The sequence below is a fragment of the Grammomys surdaster genome, unplaced genomic scaffold (assembly GCF_004785775.1).
Source record: "Grammomys surdaster isolate TR1022 unplaced genomic scaffold, NIH_TR_1.0 125889, whole genome shotgun sequence".
Taxonomy (NCBI): domain Eukaryota; kingdom Metazoa; phylum Chordata; class Mammalia; order Rodentia; family Muridae; genus Grammomys; species Grammomys surdaster.
In genome coordinates this window covers 3,516,007-3,535,594 of record NW_021620714.1, presented here as the reverse complement: position 1 = coordinate 3,535,594, position 19,588 = coordinate 3,516,007, and the positions used below count along the sequence as shown (strand labels likewise).

Here is a 19,588-nt window from a genome sequence, read left to right as displayed (position 1 = left end):
AACCCCCCCCCCCCCCCCCCAGTTCGGAGACAGGGTCTGTTGCTGATATGGAATTGGCTTTGTAGAACAGGCTGGCCTCAAACTCAACAAGATCCACCTGCCTCTGCCTTCCAAGTGCTGGGATTAAAGGCTTGTACTACCATGTCCAGTGTACTTTTTTGTTGGTGATCCACCCAGACTGGCCTCTTAAGTATGTAGGAAAGATGACCTTGACTTTTTGAACGTTTTGCCTCTTTGATTTCTGCCCTTACAGTGTGAGTTCCACATCTAGTTTCTGCAGTGCTGGGAACTGAACCCAGGACTTTTTTTTTCTTTTTTCTTTTTTTTTAAACAGGGTTTGTCTGTGTAACCCTGGCTGTCCTGGAACTCATTATGTAGATCAGGCTGTCCAGGAACAATGCTGGAATTAAAGGCCTGGTTGAACCCAGGACTTTTTTGCATCTGAGCTACAACTCCAGCCCACAATTCATTCATTCATTCTTTCTTTCTTTCTTTCTTTCTTTCTTTCTTTCTTTCTTTCTTTCTTTCTTCCTTCCTTCCTTCCTTCCTCCCTCCCTCCCTCCCTCCCTCCCTCCCTCCCTCCCTCCCTCCCTCCCTCTCTCTCTCTCTCTCTTTCTTTCTTTCTTTCTTTCATTCATTCATTTTTCGAGACAGGGTTTCTCTGCATAGCCCTGGCTGTCCTGGAACTCTGTAGACCAGGGGCCTCGGACTCAGAAATCCACCTGCCTCCCAAGTGCTGGGATTAAAGGCATATGCCACCACTGCCCGGCTCCAACAATTCTTTTCTTAACCACATAGTGGGCGTGGTGGAGTGCACCTTTAAGCCTAGCATTTGGGAGGCAGAGGCAGGCAGATCTCTGTGTGTTTGATGCCAGCCTGGTTTGGTGAGTTGTTAGTTCCAGGACATCAAGGTTAAACCAGGGCTCAGTTACAGAGAGAAACCTTGTGTTATGAAAAAAAAAAAAAACCCAAACTACACTTTATACAAAATACCAGTTACTGCATGGCATTTTCATACACGTATATAATTGCTTTGATCACATTGGTCTCTCTGCTGCCTTGTCTTACGCTCCGCCCCACATTTGTCCTCTGTCACAGGCTGCTAGTTCTAAGCATTACTTTTTTTTTTTTTTTTTTTTTTGTAGTTCATGTTTTTTTCTGGCTCTCCCAAGTAGTTGGTAGGTTTTCATCATTTCTGTTCTTTGGTTTATGGAAGTGTGCCACCATGCTCTGCTCCATCATTTCTCTCTTTACCAAAATGACATCATCACTTTGGAGAATGACTGCAGAAGTCAGCTTTCCCTGAGTGAAGTGGTGAATGCCATTGATGTCCTTTAGTTGTCATTCTAATCTTCAGTTATTTTTGTGTATTAGATGTCTTATACTTGCAAATGATGTGCCTTAATAATAAAAATTTTATTTTTAAGTTCAACTTTGATATAATTTTAGGAATTATTGCATGTGTGTGGGCACTTGTGCAGCAATGGGAGTGTGTGTGGAGGTCAGGAGAACTTTAGAAGTCAGTTTTTCAGCTCAACCTTTATGTAGGTTCCAGAGATTGAACTCAGGTGTCAGGCTAGCTTGCATCATTAAACAGCAAAGCACATTTACACACTGAACCATCTCGATGGCCGTACCTAAACCTTGAGTTTTAGAGGCTGAAAAACTCAGTTTAGAGGCTTTAAACCAACTATTTTAGGGTATTTCTCTTGACTTCCCACTATATTAGAAGAGACTTCTAACTTTAAAGACGGAAGAAGGTTTTGTTAAAGTAGTCAGAAGTATTGGGTGAAATGAGAAAGGGAGGCTTGAACCCAAACAAGATCGTAGGAACCAGCGTCTTTGCAATATGAGCTTTGCTGGCTAGAGATGACGAGTTGCTTGAAAGTAGTAATGTTCTTAGAATTACCTGCCAGGTTGCAGTATTCTTTGACAGTCTTCTGGAGAGTTTAGTTGATGAAATGTGGAAATGTGTTAAAATGACCCCTTAATATTTATTCCAGGGGTCTGAGGTGTTCACTCACCCATTTGAGATAGGACCTTGCAAAATTGTCCAGGCTTACCTAGGTCTTAGAATCCCTCAGCCCCTCTGCTTCATTCTTTTGGATTACAGGCACGTATTACATGCCTGGCTATAATTTTTTTAAATTGCACTTATTTAGTGTGTGTGTGTGTGTGTATACAGGTGTGTGTGTCTGTGTGTGTGTACATGCACCATGGTCTAAGTGTGGAGGACAACCTGAGTGAGTCAGTTCTACCTTGTGGGTCTGTGGGATCAAACTTGGGTCACCAGTCTTTGCAGTGAATTCTGTCCCCCACTGAACCATTTCCCTGGCCCCTCACTATAACTCTTACATTTTTATTAAGTAATGGAGTGGTAGGGACATATGGTAGACAAATCTATGTAGAAGAATGGAATCATTAGGGTTGGTAAAATTGCTCAGCTGGTGTTTACTGCTAGGTCTGATAACCTGAGTTCAAGTCCTGGGACCTGCATAGTAGAAGGAGAGCTGACTCCTGCAAATTGTCCACTGACTCTATGTGCAAGTGGCACACGCACACAGAGTAATAATAAGTAGTAAAAAGAATGGAGTCAGTGTTTTCAAAACTGTGTGTGGAGTTGAGGTCAGCACTATAGATATGGGAGTAAGAAGATACTGTTCTCTTTCTTTTAGGAAAGCTTGTTTAAGTAATTGTACTTCTCTTAATGGCAAGATTTCTTTCACATGTAGTCGTGAATATTGAATATTCTATTTTCTTCTGTTCATTATCCCCCCCCTTTTGGTATTGCACATTACATTTAGGGTCTTGTGCATGTTAGAAAAGATTCTGCCGCTAGCCTAGCTGTATTCCCTTTGCATATTTATTTATATCAGTACTCTTCCTTGCCTTCATTTTGAAAATGCCAATTAGGTTGAACCTGTTCTAGAACTTCGACTTCATTTAATCTTTGAGGAAACTGAACAGCTTGCCTTTTAATAAATACTTGTTGCATGATTGCTGGAAGGCATTATTAGTCATAGCACTCCAGAGGCAGAGGCAGGAGGCTCTCTCAGAGTTTCAGACCATCCTGGTTCATATAGGGAGCTCCAGGTCAGTTAGGTCTACATAGCAAACATTGTCTCAGTGAACAAAGCAACACAAGAGTGTGTCTGTGGGCTTGAGTTTGAGAGACTGAAGGACAGAGTGAATATTTGGTTGGATACTCTGCATTTGTGGAAGAAGGTGGAATAGATTAGATTTGAGCTCTAATCCTGCATAAATGTTGAAGGGGTAAGATCAAAGGGCCTTTTCTAGTCAGAGGGTGGTTTAATCTGGTCTGGAGAAGGACACTGGTTTCATTGTGTATTTTCTTATCTTTAGCTGTTTTAAGGATCTGATTTGAGGGGTAGGGAGATGTCTCTGGGAAAGAACCCTTGCTGTGCAAGCATGAGGACCTGAGTTTAAATCCTCAGGACCCATAGAAAAGGCTAGAGTGGTTGCACCTAGGCCTGCAACTCCAGTACTGTGTGTAGGGTAGTGGTGGGAGTAGGGGTAGACAGAGACTGGAATGCCTACACAGTTGCAGATTCACTGAGAGACCTTGGTTCAAGGGAACAAATCAGGAGCCAGTACACATTCACATATTATTAAAACAGATTAAAAAAAAAAAAGAATCTGATTTAGCTAGCCATGATGACACAAGCTGTAATTTCAACACTACAAGAGGTGGAGGGTAAGGCAGGAAGATTTTGAGTTCTGAGTCAGCCGGAGCTACAGTGTGAGACTGTGTTCCCTCTTTTCCCTAAATCCCAAACAACTTGATATAATTTATTTTGAGGAAAATTAAAAAAGAGAGAGTTTTTTTCTCTTTCTTTCTATGAGGTGAGAATAACAGTTGTGGAACAATTCAGTAACTAAGAGGTCAGGAATTGATTTTTAAGTTTTTAAAAAATTATTTATTTTGATATATGCATGCACCACCATGTCACATGCCACCATGCCACAGTGCATGAGTCATGAGTGCAGAGGTCATGGGGCAACTTACAGGAGGTGGTTCTCTCCAATCTTGTAGGTCCTAAGAATTGAACTCAGATTGGGCTGGAGAGATGGCTCAGCAGTTAAAAGCACTGACTGTTCTTCCTGAGGTCCCAAGTTCAAGTCCTAGCAAACACATGGTGGCTCACAACCATCTGTACTGGGATCTGATGCCCTCTTCTGGTCTGAAGAGAATGACAATGTACTCACATAAATAAAATAAATCTTTTAAAAAATATCTTCAGATGAGAATTTTAATGTTTCGTAGTAGTAGTGTTCAGACCTTTTGTGGAACCTTTTAACCTCGAGCACTACTTTATACAAGTATTACTGAGTGTTTGTTGTACACTGTTGAGGGAGGGTTTTTTTTTTTGTTTTTTTTGTTTTTTTTGTTTGTTTTGTTTTTTTGTTTTTTTGTTTTGTTTTTTCGAGACAGGGTTTCTCTGTGTAGCTCTGCTGTCCTGGAGCTCACTCTGTAGACCAGGCTGGCCTTGAACTCAGAAATCGGCCTGCCTCTGCCTCCCAAGTGCTGGGATTAAAGGCTCACGCCACCACTGCCTGGCTTTTTTTTTTTTTTTTTTTTTTTAAAAAGAAGTGATAAAGACCAATCACTATCAAATAGAGAAAATAGAAATGAGTTTTACTTACAATTAAGTAGTCAAAGTTGGGTATATTTTGGACAGTGGTGACCGCTTTTAAGCACTTCTAAGTGTTAATTGAGCAAGTCAGATAACTGGAATGCATTTTAAAAAGTATGGGGTAGCTTTGGTTTGCTTTTTGAGTTAGGGTGTCACTTTGCAGCTGTAACTCTGGCTGTCCTGGAACTCTGTGTAGATCAAGCTGTCCTGAAGTCACAGAGATCCTTGTGCTTGTGCCTTCTAAGTACCAGTATTAAAGGTGTGTACCACCAAGCCTGGTTAGACAAGGAGTTTTGAAGACTGTCAGTAGCATCAGAGTTCAGAGTATTGGGATGTTTGTTAATCGTATTGGGAAAGGGGAGAAGAGAACAATGCTTGAGATGTTTGTGAGACTCCTAAGGGATTTCAGAGAGGAATCACTGGGTCCAGGTTTCTTGGGCAGCCATAGAGTTAGTCTACCGTCTGGATCTATTTGAATGCTTTCTGCCTTCTTTCTTTTATCTGTTCCTACTGAATTGTTTCTTTCTGAATTAGCTTATGTTGGGCAGATTTTTGAGCCCCCTGTAACAATTGTAGGGTCTTTTCCATCTTTGTCTAGTGTATCTTTTAGTTTGTTATTTTCTGAGTCTACCTTGAAGATTCTTTGAGTCAAGAGCACACATGAGTCAATTTAGCCTGTTATCCTGACATTTTCCTGCACGTCCTTCTCAGAGCTACTCTCTAAATTACGGATGGGACAGATAGTTGTGAGGGCATATGTGCAGTGGATGCACACGTGCCTGTTGAACAAATAAGAGAATGGGAAACTGTATGAGGTAGGTAGTTCAGGAGAGCTGAATTATCTTTTCTTCTTTGTTTCATTCATTTATTTATAATTTGCATTTTTATACAAACAAGAATTAAGGGGATTGATAAAAATCGGTGTACTAGAAGGAAGTGAACATTGTTTGAGGAGATGTAGTTGAAGAAAAATGCCTTAAGTATAAAGTGTGGTCAGCATGGCTGGGGTTCACACTTGTAAACCTGGCACACAGAGCAGGAAGATTGCTCCAAGTGTGAGGGGCAGTGTGGTCTACACAGCAAATTCCAGGCTAGCTAGGATGATGGACTAAGAAGCTGTTTTGAAAGCTACCTCCACACCTCCTGCCTCCAAAAGGAGATTGATTGGTTTAGATGTTGGAGAATGAGAACTCAGGTGGAAGAGAATGAGATTGGGGAGAAAAGTGATTCTGAAAGAAGGAAATGATCATGATAAGTAATGTCTAATGAGAAGCGGAAGAGTGATGGGGGAGGTAAAGAGGATTGTTTGAAAGGGCTATTTTGAGGAGGAAGATGGTAAGACTACTTGAAGCATGAGAGTTAACAGAAGTTTATAGATAAGGCTTTCAGAAAATTTGTTGCATGATTTTCATTTAACATATATGAAAGCATCATTAGATGTCATCAAGAATGAACCCTTTGGGAGTTATGTTCTGAGGGAGCTAGACTTGTGCACACAGTGATCACAGGTGTGCCACAAACAGCAAAGTGTTGCATAAGAAAATGTCCACCGTTACTGAAGTTGCAAGACTGTATGTGACTGTAGAAGAACTTGGGTCTGCATTGCAGCGCTGCAGACGTGGAATGTGAAAGCCTAATGTAATGCTGCAGATCTGTTACTCTAGTACTTGGAGACAGAGGCAGGAGGATCCAGTGTTACTCTAGTACTTGGAGACAGAGGCAGGAGGATCCAGTGTTACTCTAGTACTTGGAGACAGAGGCAGGAGGATCCAGTGTTACTCTAGTACTTGGAGACAGAGGCAGGAGGATCCAGTGTTCTGGGCCAGTTTGGGTTACCAGAGTCAGTCCGGGATACATAATGAGATCTAGTCTCAAAAAAGAAAAAAGAATACATAAAATAATTTAAAAAGAACATTTTAGTTGCAGAGATTGGAGATGAGATATCTAAGATCTATGTGGAATGGTGTAGTAGTTACATGATGGCCCATAGTAAGAAATACAAGGTATATCTCAATTAATATGTGTGTATGAATATGTGTATATATAAAACATAGTAAGAAATACAAGGTATGTCTCAGTTAATACGTGTGTGTACGAATATATGTATATGTAAAACAAAAAAATTCATAATATAACTAAAACCATCTTTACCAAGGTGGATGTTTTTATAATAGTATATACTATTCTCTTTTTAGAAAGTTCTTTCATTATTTTGTGTGCATGGGTGTTCTTGTCTGCATGTGTGTCTGTACCCATGTTCATGCTGTACCCCTGGAGATGAGAAGAGAGCATTGGATCCCCTGGGATTAGAGTTAGAGACAGATGGGAGCTGCTGTGTGGGTGCTGGGGGTTAAACCTGGGTCACCTGGAAGAGCAGCACATTCTCTTAACTGCTGAGCCATCCCTCTAGCACCCACCTCCCTTTTTAAAACGATGGAGTCAGACTATGTATAGCCCTGTCTCACTATGTAGACCAGGCCTTTAATTTAGAAATTTACCTGCCTCTGCTTCCTGAGTACTTTGATGAGAGATGTGCCGTGATGCCCAGAACCCCTGCGCCCAGCACACACACACACACACACACACACACACACACAAAAAAAAAAAAAAAAAAAAAGAAAAAAACTGGCTTAGGGGGTTTGGGTTAGGAACATAATTATCATGCATGAAATGGGTTTCTTGAATTGCTAAATAATCATAACCTGTAGTTTAAGTACAGAGGGGTTAATTCACGAGTAGAGCATATTATGCTTTAAAGCAGGAAGAGTTAGTTTGAGTTGGATAGGATATGGATGATAAGTAGTTTGTATTTGGTGAGTTACTGTTGTGCTTTGTAAGCAAACAGAAGTTGTGGGTTTTTTTTTTTTTTTTTGTCTTAGCTCTTGTATTTACCCATTCTGTGATTGTAGAGTATTATTTCCTTTTCTGAATCTCCACTTTCTCATCAGAAAATTGATACATCATTGTACCTTTCTGGCTCCAAGGTTGTGGTGGTGATTGATGATGAAAATATGTTAGCAGTAACATTGAAGTATATTAATATCATTGATGTGTAGTTATAGAATTTTGAATAGAGAATTGTCAAAAGCTATATAGACAGATTAACATTTCTTTTCTTTTCCCTTATATCCTTGGCAAGTGCTCTGCCAGTGAGTTATGTCCCTAGGCTGATTTATTGAGTCTGACAATAGATATGCCATAGCATTGGGGCAGTGTGTATGGTAGGAGATGAGAAGACCGGTTAGGCTCATAATGGAGTTCAGAAGGGCTTGAGTTCGTAGTAGCAGTAGTGTTAGAGGCAAGAGGGTGGCATGGGGTGATTGCAGTAGAGACTGGGCAGCTAGATTCAGATGACAACAGCTGAAATTGGATTGCAATTTTGGGTAGAATAGTGGAGTACATTACAACAGACAGTTTCTTTCATATAGTAAGAATTTAATAATTTGTTGTATGATTAAATGTGCAAACTGGGATAGAAGGGTATTACAGGGTATTTTTGATGGACTGCCAGAATTTACTTTGGAATCTTTGTATACTTATACTGTACAAGGTTTTATGGTAGGCAATGAAAGGATACATGTATGTTTATGGTCTGTTTTCTTCAGAAATTTATCTAGGGACAAAATATATGCATTCATCTATGACACAAGTAATTTGACAGCTTTGATCAGGCTTTGTGGAGAAATTGGTGTGTAACTTAGAACTTGAAGGAGAGATAAGACTGTAGGTCACATGGTGAGGGTAATAGAAGTGACAATTCTGTTAATCCCAGCACTTGGGAGGCAGAGGCAGGCGGATTTCTGAGTTCAAGAGTTCGAGGCTAGCTTGGTCTACAGAGTGAGTTCCAGGACAGCCAGGGCTACACAGAGAAACCCTGTCTCGAAAAACCAAAAAAAAAAAAAAAAAAGAAGTGACAATTCTGGATGTGTTTAGGGGTTGGTGGTTTAAATATCTATAATCATGGTTCGTGATGAGGAATAGAAAGAAATAAAGCTAGAAAATAGTAGCAGGGAGAGCTCCAAATCCAGACCAAAGTTGTTAAAACATTTTGTTTATTGAAATATGCCCAGTAAAGTGCTCTAATCCTAAAGGCACAGGATAATATATTTTAAAACTTATCTTTATTTATTTATGTATCTATTTACATGGCTACCTCCTAGCTTAATATATAGGAGGTTTCTAACATTTCTTCTATTCCCATATGCTCCCCATGTGTCACCTCCAAGTAGGAAAGTATCTTCTCAAAACCACACTTATTATTTTAATCTCTTTGTAATGGTGTAGCTCTGTGTGACTTTGAACTTCTTATAAATATAGTCTTACCTCTGTCTGTTTTCTTTTGCTTAAATTATGGCTGTGAGATTCATTTCTGTTGCATGTAGCAGTGATTTATTCGTTTTCATTCCTCCTTAGGTGTCTCCTATGTCACTGTTCCACAATGTATTTACCTATTTTACAGTTGTTGGACAACTGAATAGTCTATAATTTGAGGAACTCAAAGAAACTTTAACTTGACTTAAGATATAATGGGGCACTGTTGATGAAATTTTGTTTTCATTGATGAGTTTTGGTTGGGGAAGTAAGAATGGAGTCTGAGGACATTTTCCTTGTGTGATAGAGACAAGACTGGAAGACATTTACAAGGCTGTGGCAGAGTGTGAAGTGTTGAGGATGTAATAAATGGTAGGAATAAAAAGTGACTGAGGACTGTCCTGCTGTTAGCAGGAGGAAGTGTCAGTCACTTAGACTGTCTCAATACTGAGGGCTGTTGTGGTGTTAGCAGGAGGAAGTGTCAGTTAGACTGTTTCAGTGTTCTGGAACTCAACATGTAGACTTAGTACTAGACCCGCTAGCCACCCAGTAATGACACAGAAACTTATTACTTATGACTGCTTAGGCCTTACAGCTCAGGCTTATTTCCAGCTAGCTTGTATAACTTAACCCTGTTTATACTAGTCTATGTTTGCCACATGGCCTTCTACTTCTAACTCAGTTATCATATTTCTGATTTCTTCCATGGCTGGTTTAGTAAATCTCTCCCCCATCTCTATTTTTTCCCCCTAGAATTCCTATCTCTGCCCTCCTGCCTTTCCTCTCCTGTCCTGCTATTGGCCATTCAGTTCATATATATATATATTTATTTTTTTCAAATTTAATTTATACTCATTCACACAGGGGTTATAAACACAAAAAGGCAGGACGTGGGGAAGGGGATGACACTGGAGCGTGGGTGTTCAGGGGGAATACAGATATTTTTCAGAACAGGGTATTGGCTGGGTGAAGTTTCAGGGGACAGGTCACTATGACTCTGCCTATGATTCACTTGACCTTATCTAAGTTGGTATTGTCTGCCAAGGCTGCCTATTTACAAGGTCTATGACTACTTAGGGTGGTAAATTGTCACTAAAAACTGCCTGTTTACAATAGCTTATAGCCATCTATTCAGTTCTTTATTAAATCAATCAGACTGTGATTGAGAAGATTTTTTTTTACAAAATACTCAGGGCAGGTGATGATCCAGTAAAAATAACAATACCAAGGTCCAGCCTGTACTCAACTCTGTGCCAGTATAGAAATCAACACTCGAATAAAACAAAGACAACCTTTATACAGTGCATAAAAAGATTATTTCAACGTCTCTGAATAACCCCGACTGTCTTGGAACTTATTACATAGACTAGGCTGGCCTTGGACTCACAGAGATTCATCTGCCTCTTGCCTCCCAGTGTTAGCATTAAAGGCATGGGCCACTGTACCTGGCTTTATAAATACATAAAATAAAAAAAGAAATCAGCAGATGTCCATATTCCTTAGGAATAACAGGTTGAGGCTGAGGGTGGTGAGTGAAAGCTTATTTCTGGGGAGCTGAGGAAGATATCCATAGGAAGGAAAGGGTTGAGGCAGTATTAGGAGAGAGAATATTTTAGAAAGTTCCAAGATAGAATTAGAGTACTCAAATTTGGGTCCAGAGGAGTGGACTTCACAGAAGCAGAGACCAGTTTAGAGTCACGAACCAAGAATCTAGTGTAGGAATGCCGTGTAAAATCATGCATGTATAAACCAAGACAGGTCTTTAAGCGTATGTCAAAGAGTGAGGACTTGAGTGGGGGCCACGGGCCTGGTACGGAGGACCTAGCTTTTCTCTGTGGTCTTCAAAAAGGCAAATCACTAGAATGCATGAAGTTTACTCAGTGGACTATGAAAGATGGCAACAATGGATGTAGAGCTGTATTGAGTTAACTTTAGGAAGCATGGATACTTTATTCTGTAACTGGAGGCAATAAGTAACGACAGATGAAGGAAGATACAGCATTTTAGAAGCTGTAAAGAGGATTACAGGTGCCAAAGGTACGATCAGAGATTTTCATGAAAGGACTTGAGTATTTGAGTGGGATTAAGCATTTAAGTATGGAAATGCTTTAGATTAGTTGGTGGGATGAATAGTTACATTTAGAATAAACCATAGAAGATTCAGTGGCTTTCTGCTGCTGTTCTCAATACCCAGTGTGTGAGTGTGGAGAAAGCAGGTGAGGACAGACTCACTGAGGAGATGCACAGTGAGTGTGGTAGAAGACAGTGGTGTTCTGAGGAGAGCAGCACTGAGGGACTGCTGGTCATAGTTTGTAGGGAGTAAGTGAAGCTAAATGCTAGGAAAAAGCAAGGGTAAAGCAAGGCATGATGGTACCAATAATCAGTAAACTGTGGAGTTCAAAACCAGCCCGAGCTACATCACAAGATCCTGTCTCAAAAAGATGAGGTGTATATATCTCTGTCTGTCTGTCTGTCTGTCTGTCTGTCTGGTTGTGGTTAAGAAAAGAGATTCTTTGAAGTCATGAAGCACACTGAGTTGATGGGTTGTTTTTAGTATATAAAGGTGGGTAGCTGATGTGGGTTATCTTTAGGAAATGAGGAAGGTACTGAAGAAGAAAGTTTTTGAGCTCATTGAGAATAATGGCTAGCCTAGAACAAAGCAGAATTGAAGTCATTGGAGGAAATATTTCAGAGATTGGTGAATGGTGCAGAAGGGATGAAGTGCACAGTGGGAACTACCCAGCAATCCTTCAGTGATAGACTGGTAATAGGAGAAGCAGAAAGACATTTTATCAGGCTGAAGGAGTAGGAGAATGGTGCTTTAGACATTAGAGAAGCAGTTTATACAGGAAAGGGTGAGTTTAAGAGGAAGTGGTTACAGCAGTCTGGTCAAGAGGTGAAAAGTCTCATTGTTTCTGAGGTATGGGATTGAGAGAAACAGACAGATTTGTTATAGACACCAGTTCTTTGATTTTTCTGTACAAAGTAACATTTGTAGAATCATAACCCTTCATATGTAATATTCAGATAAACTTATTTGAGAGATACGTGGATTTGAAAGGAAATATTAAAAATGAAATAGAAGTATATCAAAGATGAGAGGAAAGGCTTATATTTGTTGACTGTAGAGCATGGACCAGGGCCTCCCCCTGTTTTTTTCCTTTTAGAGAGATGGCTAGTAGTAGTCTAGGCGTTCCTTGATTACTGGAGATCTTGGATTTCTGATTCTCCTGCCTCTACCTCTCAAGTGCTAGGACTACAGATTGGTGCAGCACATGTGGTTTTATGTGGTACTTGGATCACACCTAGGGTTTGGTGCATGCTAGGTATGCATTCTAGCTACAAGCCACATCCCCAGTCAGAGTATAGACAAGTTGATAGATAAATCAGTAGAAGCTAGTTAAATCAGTGCTTCTCAACCTGTACATCATGATTCTTTCCAAAAACCTTTACCTCCAAAAATATTTATGTTATGATTCATAACAGCAGCAAAATGACAGGAAGTAGCAATGGAAATAATGTTATGGTTGGGGGCCATCACAACATGAGGAGTTGTTTTAAAGGCTCAGCGTTAGGGAGGGTGAGAACCACTGGGTTAAATGCATAGAGTGGAAGTGAACAAGGAGGTCTGAGAGGACCTGAGTGGGACTACAATTAAAGCGACCGAGGAGGGGAAAGAAGAGCAGCTGACGAGACCAATGTGCAGGCAGATGTGCTAACTGGGAAACACTACTGTATATAGTGAGACTCAGGACGGATGCTGGAGGAACAGGTTGGACAGGAGGAAAGGCACAGATATCCTGTTGAGGAACTTAAAAAGCCCCCTTGGTATGTCATATCTTTTATTTCACTTTCAATCTTTTATTTATTTATTTATTTTTAGCTTTTAAATAAGAGCCACAATCTTATTTTTCACTAAGCTGGCCTGAAACTGTGATCCTTGTGTCTCAGACCTGTCCTCTTCTCAGTGACTGAGGCTGAAGTGTTCCATACATCACTTATGCTGTATACTTTCTATTTTAGATGTATTTATTTTATTACATGAGAACACTGTCACTGTCTTCAGACGACACACTAGAAGAGGGCATTGGATCCCATTACAGATGGTTGTGAGCCACCATGTGTGGTTGCTGGGAATTGAACTCAGGACCTCTGGAATAGCAGTCAGTGCTCTTTTTTTTTTTTTGGTTTTTCGAGACAGGGTTTCTCTGTGTAGCCCTGGCTGTCCTGGAACTCACTCTGTAGACCAGGCTAGCCTTGCACTCTTGAACTCAGAAATCCGCCTGCCTTTGCCTCCCAAGTGCTGGGATTAAAGGCGTGCGCCACCACTGCCGGGCTGAATGTAATTTTTAAAAAAGGAATATTTATTAGTGTATGTGTGTGTTGCATATAGAGATTAAAGGGTAACTGTGGAGCTGTCTCTCCACATTGCTTTGGGTTTGGGGGATGAGTGGTTCAGATGACTTGTTAGAATTTTTGTTTGTAGAGCCTTGAACTCAGAGATCCACTTGCCTCTCTGCTTTCCTAATGCTGGGATTAAATGTGCATGCCACCGCCACCAGCTTAGAAAGTATTTTTACAGATTTATGTTAAGTTGTTGATGGCAGGGTTGGAGATACAGCTCAGCTCAGTGGTGGAGAGCCTATCTAGCACCCTGACTCTCTGTTCCATTCTGTCCCTAGTACTAGTACTGTCAAAAGGAAAGACAGGCTAGGCTACACCTACAAAATGGATTTTTAAAAGTGATTCCTCTGGAATAATTTCACAGAATGTGAACATGTTAGGCTTAGAAACATGAATGATGGAACCGACCAGAAAAATGAGTGACCAAAGAGTCTATGAATTATTTGGCAGGAGCTGGTACAAGTTATAAAAGTTAAAATTTTTGAATAGCAAAGTGGGAGTAGTGTTATGGAAGAGACTTAGGAAACTTGTTAGGTAAATTTCAAAAAAGTAAGTGGAAAGATGGGTTACAGAAAAATTCTTTAAGGAAAAATATAGTTCTTATGTTGAAACCAGAGGAGGGAAGACTGAAATGAGAAAATTAAGGGATAGAGAAGTGAGAGGAAGAAGGAAGAAGTTACTGAAAGATTTCTTCCTATTTAAGGCAGTGTTCTGCCACGTGCCTGGTACCTTCTGATGACAGGCTCAGTTTGTAAGGGTGCAGGTTTTTACCAAAGTTCCTGAAGCCACACATTTTTCATTTTAGACACCCGGGAATAGGGAGTCCTAAAGTCTCCTGGGCTTCAGGAGCTCTGGACAGATTGGGGAGTCTGCCCTAATGGAGCCGAACAGCCGAGACAAGCCGAGCCCAGCCGATCCGATCCGATCCGAGCCGATCTGAGTCGAGTCGAGTCGAGTTGTGACGAGTTGAGCCGAGCTCTGGGCCCGCGGGACCCACGCGCTTGCGGGCAAGGAAGGCCCCTTGGCGCCGGTCCAGGGAGTAAGAGAGCCGGGAGGCGGAGCCTTTTGTGTGGAGCGCGTGCGCCCGAGGCCTCTCTGCTGCTTCCGGATCGGCGGTGCGCACTGGGCCAGGCTGCCCGTGTGGCCCCGGTACAGTGTCTGTTCCAGTTGGGCAGCCGAGGTCCAGGGTCTGCTTGCTACTCCTCCTGTTCGCTGCTCTGTGCTTACAGCTTTATGGTTCGTGAGAAGGTCAGGCTAGAACTTGGTTTACAAGACAACTTTGTTTGAAACTTGGACTTTGGCAGAGTATGTGTGCCACAGTCCTTCTGTTGGTTGTGCTGGTAAAACCTGCGAGGTTAGTGGTGAGAACTCTCCCGAGGACTTTCCAGGGGTAGACTGTGAGGCAAATTTTGTTCTCCAGACTGCAAAGTACTTTTTACAGTGACAAAGAACGGCTGCATATGTAGTAGACTCAAAATTAAAGTTAGAAAATGCAAATTGGAAGCCCTCCACTCCCGCTTGCATTTGTCTTTTATTTTATGTAATAATTATGACTTGTTCAATTTCTCATTTAGAACTTTGAAAAATCAGGCATGATTTTAAAAAAGCTTACTAATTTTGTGGTGAGCAATGATAAAAGTACTACTTGAATTTGAAATTTCAAGTGTGTTAAATGTTTAAGTTATATAGGATTTAAGGACTAATAAATCTAAAAATATGTTAGCAATTGCTTTTTGGGTGTCCGAGGCAGACTCCGGTTTTCCCTGACTTTCTGGATAGTATTATCAGTATGGTATGAGTATAGAACCTCAACCTGAGTGTGTAGTGTTTGAGATTACCAGTGTGTTTGCAGCTGGGAATAGACTGGGTCTCTTATTCCCAGTCTGGTGACCTATCCAAGAATAGACTAATGAAACTGGCTATTTATTTGTTTGGAAGGAAATATGGCCAAGTTGGTTTTATAGTAAGCATTAAAAAGCCGAGAAAAATAAATGTGATAATGTTTAGTTTATTGTTGAAATGTGTAAGCCTAAGAGTAATTTATTTGCATGGAATTTCTTTGGCCTTTAAAAAAAACAACAAAGGCCTTGAATATTCCTCAGTGTTAATTCCTTTTATGGGATTTGTGCTGCATTTGAGTTTGATTAAATGGATCGATGTAGATGCTTGGCATTTAACTGGGTGATGTGTTTTTCATGTGGATTTTTTTCAGTGGTTACAAGTAACTTGAATGCTTAGCTTTTTCAGAAATGCCAGGGAGGAAAGGAATTGTGTTAATAGTAGTCTCAGTTTAAACCTTCCTGCCTGGCCATTACACAGGACTGTGATCCCAGAACTCAGGGGGGCTTAAGGCAGGAGGATCACCACTTCCAGGTGAGTGTAGGCTAGATAGCCAGACTGTCTCAAAACAAAAAAAAGAAAAGAAAACCTTTGAACCTTCTTATGGAGGATGCTTAACAAGATACAGATAGAAATATTTATATCTCCCACAGCTTTTAAAATATTAAAGTTTTTAATTTAAAAAATTTAAATTTTATATGTGTATGGGTGGTTCTTGCATGAATATGTACTGGAGGCCTGAGGGGGCCATGGATCCTCTGGAATTGGAGTTACAGCTGATGGTGAGCTGCCATGTGGGTGTTGGGGATTGAACCTGGGTCTTCTGTAGAGCAGCAGCTGTTCTTATCTGTGGAACCATCTCTCCAGTCTCTCTCCCATAGCTTGATATGCTGTCATACTATTTGGTCAGTAGCCTTTTTGTTTTGTTTTTGTTTTGTTTTTGTTTTATTTTAATTTTACTTTTTAAATTTTATTTATTTTAAAGATTTATTTATTTATTTAATGTATATGAGTACACCATCACTGCCTTTAGACGACACACTAGAAGAGGGCATTGGATCCCATTACAGATGGTTGCAAGCCACCATGTGGTTGCTGGAAATTGAACTCAGAACCTCTGGAATAACAGTCAGTGCTCTTAACCGCTGAGCCATCTCTCCAGCCCTGTTTTTTTTTTTTTTTTTTTAAACTGGTCTTCTCTGTTGCCTTGTCTGTTCTGGAACCTGCTCTGTAGACCAGGCTGATCTCAGTTCTGCTTCCCTAGTTCTGGGATTAAAGGCCTGCATCATCACTGCCCGGCTATAGTTTAAATTCACTTATTTTACTGGAATTAGTTTTAATCACCACCAAGGGAAAGATTATTGTCTTGACATAATTAAAGTAATCAAATAAAGAAACCTTATCACTTATGTGGCAAGAAGTATTCTTTTTTAGTAGCCATCAAATTATTGCTTTTTATATTCATTTATATTTGTTGAATTCTTCAGTGAATTGTAATCATTGTGCAGTCAGTATTTCTTTTTAATAATTTGTATGTGTGCATGAATAGTTTGTGGTACCTTCCATGAGCTCTCCTTCATTTTTTGAGACAAAGTCTTCCAATGAATTTGGGTAGTCTGGCTGCCAATGTGTGCAGCAACCTGGGTGCCGGGGACTCAGACACATGTTTTATTCTCAGAGTCATTTCCCCTAGTCTCCTTTTAAAAAATGTTCAAAAAGTTAAAAAGAGCATACACAATTTTAAAACAAGATCATATGTTATATATATTATATATCTTGTGTATATATTGTATATTATATGTGTAGTATTATATATTACATAATTAGATAGTATACACTGTATTATATACACATAATATATTATGCATCATGTAATATTTATATACTGTATGTAATAGGTATTATGCTATTTAATATATTATAGGTATTATATTTAATATACTATTTTTATTTTTGAGACCGTTTCTTTACTTGTGCATGTGTGTGTCTTGAGAGTATACATATATGCTTGTATATGAGCAGAGGCTAGAAGATTGTATCAGATTCCTTGGAGCTGGAGTTGATAGGTATTTGTGGCTTATTACATAGATGCTGGGATCTGAACTCCAGTCCTAGTGATTTTGTAGCAAACACTTAACTACTGACTCACCTCCCTACCTCTCCTCTCAGTATTTTGTTTAATTCTTGTTGAGAGAGAGAAAAAATGTGTGTGTGTGTGTGTGTGTGTGTGTCTGTCTGTCTGGCTGTCTGTGTCCATGTACACATAAATCCATTGCTCTGGTTTACCTGTTGAGGTCAAATGGCAGCTTGTAGGAGTTCAATCTCACCCTCTACCTACTATGTGGGTCCCAAGGATGAAGCTCTCAGGTCCGTAGACTTGGCAGCAAGTGCATTTTACTTGCCAAACCTGCTGGGCTCACAACTCTTGCTATTTTTAGGATAACTTTATTTTGAAAAATTATAGGAAGTGGCTGTGCAATTGGGTGTGGTGGTTCACACCTTTAATTCCAGCAGTCAGGAGTAGCAGACATTTCTCTGACTTCAAGGCCAGTCTGGTCTATATAGCCATATCCAGGCCAGCCAGAGCTACAAAATGAGACTCTATCTCAAAAATAAAGCAAAACCAGAAAGAATTCTGTGCTTCCTTCATCCAGACGTTTTGTAAGCTCCAAAACCCAGAAAATCGACAGTAGTACTTTTCTGTTAATAAGAATACTAAATTTGTAGTTCGTTCCTTCCTTCCTTCCTTCCTTCCTTCCTTCCTTCCTTCCTTCCTTCCTTTCTTTCTTTTTTTACAGCTTTTAGACCTACACTGCTTGTGTATGTATATGTATAATTTTGTGCCTTTTTTTCTCATGTAGAAATGTATATAGCCACTACAGTGAAGATACAAAACTTGAGTCACCACAAAGGCTGCCCCTCTTGCCACATCGTGAGGTATTCCCTTACAGTGTTGCTCCCTTACTCCTGGAAGCCTGTTCCCCAGCTCTATGTTTTTCCCATTTCCAGGATAGTATGTAGTGGTACGTTAAAGAAAGACACTTTGTTTAACCTTTCCCCTGCTGAGGGCTTGTTTGTGGTGTATATGCATGCGTGTACGTGCTGCTGCCAGAGGGAGGACTAGCATTCTTGTTGCTCTTTGTCCCATTTCGGTGAGATAGGGTCTCTTGCTGAACTTGCAGCTAGGCTGGCTGCCAGCAATCCTTTCTCCACCCCCTCACAGGGCCAGGATTGCAGATACACCTGGCTTTTTATGTGAGCTTTGGAGATTTGAACTCAGGTCTTTGGGTTTACAGAACCAATGCCCCTTATCTGTTGAGCCATCCCTGAGCTCTGAGGAATGTTTAGAGTTTTCCACTGTAAACCAAGGGCTAGTGAAAATTTGTGCAGGAAATAGGAGGATTTTTTTTTTTTTCCTTTGAGACAGGGTTTCTCTGTGTAGCCCTGGCTGTCCTGGAACTCACTCTGTGGACCAGGCTGGCCTCAAAATTTTTATGTTTTTATTCTTTTCAGAGTTTTTTGTGTGAAATACTTGATATCTTTAATTGAATCAGAATAATTTGCTTATTTACTGTTGAGTTTTGAGAATTCTTTATAGAATAGTTTTTATTTAAGACCTTTTGTTGTGGGTTTTTTGTTTGTTTTGTTTTTGTTTTTGGAGACAGGGTTTCTCTGTGTTCTCTTAGCTGTCCTGGAACTCACTCTGTAGACCAGGCTGGCCTCAAAACTAAGAAATCCTCCTACCTCTGCCTGTAGTGCTGGGATTAAAGGTGTGTATCACCATTGCCTGGTTGTTTTGAACATTTTAATGGAATCATAAATTGAATAGATTTCTGTGTCCTGTTTATTTTGCTCTTACATGATGTGGAGTATGTTATTAGTTGATTCTTTTAATGGGTTAGGAGTAACTTATATGAACATACATTTTTGTCTATTTGATCAGCACTTGGGTTGCTTAGAGTTAGCTGTTATGAATTATTTTGAATATATGTGTCCATTTTTTAAAGAGTAATTTTTTCTTTTTGTGTATGCTGTGTATATGTGCACATTTTCATGTTAGTGGGCACATTTGTGGGCTTAGACTCAAGGTTAATATCTGGTATTTTTCTGATTATTTTTCCACCTTAATGTTTGAGGCAAGTTCTCTTAGTCAAACCCAGAGCTTACTAGTCTCATTAGCTACCTTGCTCTGGGACTCTGTCTCCAGTCCTGGTTTTTAAGGCTGAATTACAGGTGAGCCACCACTCATTTACTCATGTGGGTTCTGGGTATCTGAACTCTGTAAGCACGTTGACTACTGAGCTGTGCTCTCCATATAGTCAGGCTGGGCTTGAACTCAGAGATCCACCGGCTTGCTTTCTTTTCTTTTTTTTTTTTTT

The 19,588-nt window shown here is 40.2% G+C and overlaps 1 protein-coding gene across 4 annotated transcripts in view; it reads left to right on the top strand.

Moving 5' to 3' along the window:
* Positions 1 to 19,588, top strand: part of Znf148 (zinc finger protein 148) — a 127,093-nt gene that overhangs the window by 3,172 nt on the left and 104,333 nt on the right. The window contains exon 1 of one of the 4 annotated variants that reach the window (XM_028752249.1): positions 14,531 to 14,618. The exons of the other annotated variants lie outside the window; for them this stretch is intronic. The gene's annotated coding sequence lies outside the window, so the exon portion shown is untranslated. Of the gene's footprint in view, positions 1 to 14,530; positions 14,619 to 19,588 lie in introns of those variants that run through there. 4 annotated transcript variants of the gene reach the window in all.